The following is a 6,845-nucleotide window of genomic DNA, read 5'->3' on the forward strand; positions in this document are numbered from 1 at the left end:
CTCCTTTGCATTAGCGTAGCCTCTTCTGTAGCTTGTCAACTATGTGTCTGTCTATCCCTGTTCTCTCCACTCTGCACAGGCCATACAAACGCTTCACACCGCGTGGCCGCTGCCACTCTAACCTGGTGGTCCCACGTGGAGTTCCAGGTCTCCGGCAGCCTCTGGAACTGCCGGTCTGCGGCCAACAAGGCTGAGTTCATCTCAGCCTATGCTACCCTCTAGTCCCTAGACTTCCTGGCGCTGACGGAAACATGGATTACCACAGATAACACTGCTACTCCTACTGCTCTCTCCTCGTCTGCCCACGTGTGCTCGCATACCCCTAGAGCATCGAGCCAGCGGGGTGGTGTCACTGGAATCCTCATCTCTCCCAAGTGGACATTCTCTCTTTCTCCCATGACCCATCTGTCTATCTCCTCATTTGAATTCCATGCTGTCACAGTTACCAGCCCTTTCAAGCTTAACATCCTTATCATTTATCGCCCTCCAGGTTCCCTTGGAGAGTTCATCAATGAGCTTGACGCCTTGATAAGTTCCTTTCCTGAGGATGGCTCACCTCTCACAGTTCTGGGTGACTTTAACCTCCCCACGTCTACCTTTGACTCATTCCTCTCTGCCTCCTTCTTTCCACTCCTCTCCTCTTTTGACCTCACCCTCTCACCTTCCCCTCCTACTCACAAGGCAGGCAATACGCTTGACCTCATCTTTACTAGATGCTGTTCTTCCACTAATCTCATTGCAACTCCCCTCCAAGTCTCCGACCACTACCTTGTATCCTTTTCCCTCTCGCTCTCATCCAACACTTCTCACTCTGCCCCTACTCGGATGGTATTGCGCCGTCCCAACCTTCTCTCTCTCGCTACTCTCTCCTCTTCCATCCTATCATCTCTTCCCTCTGCTCAAACCTTCTCCAACCTATCTTCTGATTCTGCCTCCTCAACCCTCCTCTCCTCCCTTTCTGCATCCTTTGATTTTCTCTGTCCCCTATCCTCCAGGCCGGCTCGGTCCTCCCCTCCTGCTCCGTGGCTCGACGACTCACTGCGAGCTCACAGAACAGGGCTCCGGGCAGCCGAGCGGAAATGGAGGAAAACTCGCCTCCCTGCGGACCTGGCATCCTTTCACTCCCTCCTCTCTACATTTTCCTCTTCTGTCTCTGCTGCTAAAGCCACTTTCTACCACTCTAAATTCCAAGCATCTGCCTCTAACCCTAGGAAGCTCTTTGCTACCTTCTCTTCCCTCCTGAATCCTCCTCCCCCTTCCCCCCCTCCTCCCTCTCTGCGGATGACTTCAACCATTTTGAAAAGAAGGTTGATGACATCCGATCCTCGTTTGCTAAGTCAAACGACACCGCTGGTCCTGCTCACACTGCCCTACCCTGTGCTTTGACCTCTTTCTCCCCCCTCTCTCCAGATGAAATCTCGCGTCTTGTGACGGCCGGCCGCCCAACAACCTGCCCACTTGACCCTATCCCCTCCTCTCTTCTCCAGACCATTTCCGGTGACCTTCTCCCCTACCTCACCTCGCTCATCAACTCATCCTTGACCGCTGGCTACGTCCCTTCCGTCTTCAAGAGAGCGAGAGTTGCACCCCTTCTGAAAAAACCTACACTCGATCCCTCCGATGTCAACAACTACAGACCAGTATCCCTTCTTTCTTTCTTTTCTCACCAAAAACTCTTGAACGTGCCGTCCTTGGCCAGCTCTCCTGCTACCTCTCTCAGAATGATCTTCTTGATCCTAATCAGTCAGGTTTCAAGACTGGGCATTCAACTGAGACTGCTCTTCTCTGTGTCACGGAGGCTCTCCGCACTACTAAAGCTAACTCTCGCTCCTCTCATCCTTCTAGACCTATTTGCTGCCTTTGATACTGTGAACCATCAGATCCTCCTCTCCACCCTCTCCGAGCTGGGCATCTCCGGCACGGCCCACGCTTGGATTGCGTCCTACCTGACAGGTCGCTCCTACCAGGTGGCGTGGCAAGAATCTGTCTCCGCACCACGTGCTCTCACCACTGGTGTCCCCCAGGGCTCTGTTCTAGGCCCTCTCCTATTCTCACTATACAGCAAGTCACTTGGCTCTGTCATATCCTCACATGGTCTCTCCTATCATTACTACGCAGACGACACACAATTCATCTTCTTCTTTCCCCCTTCTGATAACCAGGTGGCGAATCGCATCTCTGCATGTCTGGCAGACATATCAGTGTGGATGACGGATCACAACCTCAAGCTGAACCTCGGCAAGACGGAGCTGCTCTTCCTCCCGGGGAAGGACTGCCCGTTCCATGATCTCACCATCACGGTTGACAACTCCCTTGTGTCCTCCTCCCAGAGTGCTAAGAACCTTGGCGTGACCCTGGACAACACCCTGACGTTCTCCACTAACATCAAGGCGGTGACCCGATCCTGTAGGTTCATGCTCTACAACATTGCCTCACACAGGAAGCGGCGCAGGTCCTAGTCCAGGCACTTGTCATCTCCCGTCTGGATTACTGCAACTCGCTGTTGGCTGGGCTCCCTGCCTGTGCCATTAAACCCCTACAACTCATCCAGAACGCCGCAGCCCGTCTGGTGTTCAACCTTCCCAAGTTCTCTCACGTCACCCCGCTCCTCCGCTCTCTCCACTGGCTTCCAGTTGAAGCTCGCATCCGCTACAAGTCCATGGTGCTTGCCTACGGAGCTGTGAGGGGAACGGCACCTCCGTACCTTCAGGCTCTGATCAGGCCCTACACCCAAACAAGGGCACTGCGTTCATCCACCTCTGGCCTGCTCGCCTCCCTACCTCTGAGGAAGCACAGTTCCCGCTCAGCCCAGTCAAAACTGTTCGCTGCTCTGGCACCCCAATGGTGGAACAAGCTCCCTCACGACGCCAGGACAGCGGAGTCAATCACCACCTTCCGGAGACACCTGAAACCCCACCTCTTTAAGGAATACCTGGGATAGGATAAAGTAATCCTTCTAACCCCCCCCCTAAAATATTTAGATGCACTATTGTAAAGTGGTTGTTCCACTGGATATCATAAGGTGAATGCACCAATTTGTAAGAGCGTCTGCTAAATGACTTAAATGTAATGTAAATGTACATAGAATAAAATTATTCCAAAACATGCATCCTGTCTGCAACAAGGCACGAAAATAATACTGCAGATAAATCTGGAAAAGCAATTCCCTTTTTATCCTGAATACAAAGTATTATGTTTGGGGCAAATCCAATGACACACATTACCGTACCACTCTCCATATTTTCAAGCACAGCGGTGGCTGCATCATGTTATGGGTATGCTCATTAAGGACAGGGGAGTTTTTAAAAAATATATAGGTAATGGTGCTAAGCACAAGCAAAAACAATGGTTCAGCCTGCTTTGCACCAGACACTGGGAGATTAATTCCCCTTTCAGCAGAACAATAACTTAAAACACAAGGCCAAATCTACACTGGAGTTGCTTATCAAAAAGGCAATGAATGTTCCTGAGTGGCCGAGTTACAGTTTTGACTTAAATCTACTTGAAAATCTATGGCAAGAACTGAAAATGGTTGTCTAGCAATGATCAACAAGCAATTTGACAGAGTAAGAAGAATTTTCTCAAGAATAATGGGCAAATGTTGCACAATCCAGGCACCAAAGGTGCTTCTGCAAAGTATTGACTCAGGAGTGTTAAAACGTATGTAAATTAGATCTGTATTTCTTTCAATAAATTCACTAGAATTTCTATAAAAATGTTTTCATTTTGTCATTATGGGGTATTTTGTGTACAAATGGGTGAAAAAAAAAATTATTTATCAATTTTGAATTGAGGCTGTAACAACAAAATGTGGAATAAGTCAAGGGTTATGAATACTTTCTGAAGGCACTGTCAATCCCAAATACACAAAGAAAATAAATAATGATTATGTTATGGTAGCTAGCTAAGCCTTTTTATTTACAGTTGAATGCAATGAATTAATTAGCTATAGTATGGTCATCTACTGTAGCTAGTAGTGTTGCACAGTATACCGACATTTAGGTACTTTTTCAGTAATAGAACATAAAAAAACAGTTTGGAACTAGAATTTGTTACTTTACAATGCAAGAATCCAGCCTACAAAGCTGGAAGCTAGTGGTAACTTTCCTTGCTTGCTCACAGCTGAAGCTAAAAAATCTATTTACTATCCTAGGACTTTGTGATACCATAACGCAAAATTAGCTGATTTTAAAGCTGATGCCACCAAAACCATATTAATTTGCAGTTGCTCTCTCACGTCTCTTCCAAAGATGATCTATTGTCTCAGCGAACTGACAGAGAATCTCAATTGCATTCAACTCCTCAAAACCAATTGTTTGAGAAAGTCATAGGTCCTTCTCCTCTGACCTTCTCCTCCAATGGGTTTTAAGGAGGCAAGAAGATGATTCCTGTGTGTGTGGACGTGTTTAACTACTCTTGTGGGGACCAGAAGTCCTCACAAGAATAGTAAACAAACTAAAATTTGATCAACTGGGGACATTTTGTTTGTCCCCACAAGGTCAAATGCTATTTCTAAAGGGTTAAGGTTAGAATTAGGAGCTAGGGTTAGGTTTTGGGGTTAGTTTAAGGGTTAGGAGCTAGGGTAAGAGTACGGCTTAGGTTTATGGTTAGGGAAAATAGAATTTTAAATTGGACGGAATTGTGTGTCCCCACAAGTTTAGCTGTACAAGACTGTGTGTGTGTGTGTGTGTGTGTGTGAGAGAGAGAGAGAGAGAGAAAAATAGGGCTCAGATGGGCCACCCCCTCTTACCTCGTGAATGATGTCATTACTGGTTAAAGAGACAGCATACACTTTTATAAAATCTATGCAAATGTTGTTGATCAGTACAAGAAAAGACCCAAAAGGAAGGGAAACAGATTGTCATCTGTAGCCCCATGAAATAAGCCAAAACAAGCTCAATAAATGCACACACTACTATTAAATATACATTCACCTGTACTGTGAATAGGCCTAGGCTACATCTTGATTAACCCAGTTTGACAAAGATTTACCATTCAAATAAACTATTACCATTAGGGTGTTCTGTAGTTAGATTAGTAATAACAAAGTCAAATTGGTTGTTTAGTTGACTCATTAATGCATACATGCCTCTCAAATGTTGACATAAAAAAAATTACAATGTAATGATATTTAACTAATATTCTGTGACTTCGGCTAATATGCCTTCTTTTTAGCTGTGGTATCGAGTATTGTGACTGTATCAAGTATCTTAGTGCTAAACCTGGTATCGAAGTCAAAATGTTGGTATGGTAACAACAGAAGATGCTTAGTAAAATTAGGATTGCAGTAGCTTTGGCCTAATAATGGACTAAAGGAGCCTAACATAACTCTTTATGGTCCAAGGACCTTACATGTTCTGTTTAGAGGTGAATTGACTTTGACAGCCAAAACAGACTAATAGTCCATCTAAACGTGAATCGACTGTTAATTGCGGGACTGTTCTAGAAACAAAGCACTCTACTTCCATATCACATAAAAATAATTTCACAAAGACAAAATATACACTTACTGTAGAGCAAGAGGTTGGTGACACCTTAATTGGGGAAGACGGGCTCAAAGTAATGGCTGGAATAATGGAACGGTATCAAATACATTAACATGGTTTCCATTTGGTTAATACAATTCCATTCCAGCCACTAATATGAGCAATCCTCCCCTCAGCAAACTACTGTGCCGTACACCGTTTTAACTGGTTTTAACACAGTATTTTTCAGGGACAAGTCGGCATCCGTCCTCGTTAACACACAGGTGTTCGAAGACGCAGATAGCCAATTAGCACAGTTACGAGAAAAAAAGTATTACTGATATGAAAAATACGTCCCTTATGTTAACAAAACTGTACGAATTCAATGCGTTTTGACGTTCAGAAAGAACGTCGGGCTCTTAAAGTATCTTCTGGCCGGAGAAGTTATCTTCAATGGGCACTGAAGGTAGTTAGCTAGCGTCTATGAATGGGTTAGCTTTAGCCTAGCTAGCTAGCTTGATGTGAGATGTAGCTACGTTACGCCTCAATATTTGCTCAGGAGGTGACGCAGAAAGCAGCTGCAACATTTCAAGAAGTTGCAGCTGAATACAAAATGGTTAGTTACATCATTCACTGTAACTAAACTCACCATGACAGTCAAATGCTAGCTAGCTGGCTGTGTCGCCAGCAAGCAGGCTAGCTATCTGGAATGACCACTGACTGTCGTAAACAACTCAGGGGAACAATGGGCAGGGTTTTTGTTGTTTTAGCCGATTGTTTCACAGGAATTATTATTGGTAAGCTGAAAACGATTTCAACAGATACATGTTCATGAAAGTAGCGATGACTCAAACCATTATTGTCAGTGTCTGTAGAAATATAATACACGTTATATAGCTAACGGTAGCTGTCATTCAGAAAAACAAGTCATTACCGACAACTACCAGGAGAAAAAAAATATATATATTTGACAGTCATGAAAGAGCATCAGAAATTCCTAATAATGCACATGCCTTACACTAACGATTTTTTTCCCGTTTGAAATTCACCAGTATATATTTCTATATATCAATAACTGGACCTGTTTACCTGTTAGAGTCTCTACACTCCACAGGGCGCCGCCATCTTGAACACATCACAGCCCATCCCTCTTTAATCGACCTCCGCTGACTCGCACACAAAGTAATCCCTTATTAGCGAGCCATTCAGAATCTGACACTGACTAGTCTATTTACCTAAATAATGCTACAGCTAGGCTCATTTAAATATTTCCATTCTGCTTCAATCATATTTCAGTGAACCACACTCCTCATGTGCTCACTCCACGAGAAACTTGGCATTGTTTTTGTCATAGGTGGAGGGATGAATTTATGTGTACTG

At 44.8% G+C, this 6,845-nt stretch overlaps 1 protein-coding gene across 1 annotated transcript in view; it reads right to left on the reverse strand.

The window, feature by feature from the left end:
- Positions 1-6,645, reverse strand: part of LOC115159506 (hamartin) — a 37,921-nt gene extending 31,276 nt beyond the window's left edge. Inside the window, exon 1 of the mRNA XM_029709291.1 lies at positions 6,555-6,645. The gene's annotated coding sequence lies outside the window, so the exon portion shown is untranslated. The remainder of the gene's footprint in view (positions 1-6,554) is intronic.
- Positions 6,646-6,845: the final 200 nt, after the last annotated feature.

This window comes from Salmo trutta, chromosome 23 (genome assembly GCF_901001165.1).
Source record: "Salmo trutta chromosome 23, fSalTru1.1, whole genome shotgun sequence".
NCBI lineage: Eukaryota > Metazoa > Chordata > Actinopteri > Salmoniformes > Salmonidae > Salmo > Salmo trutta.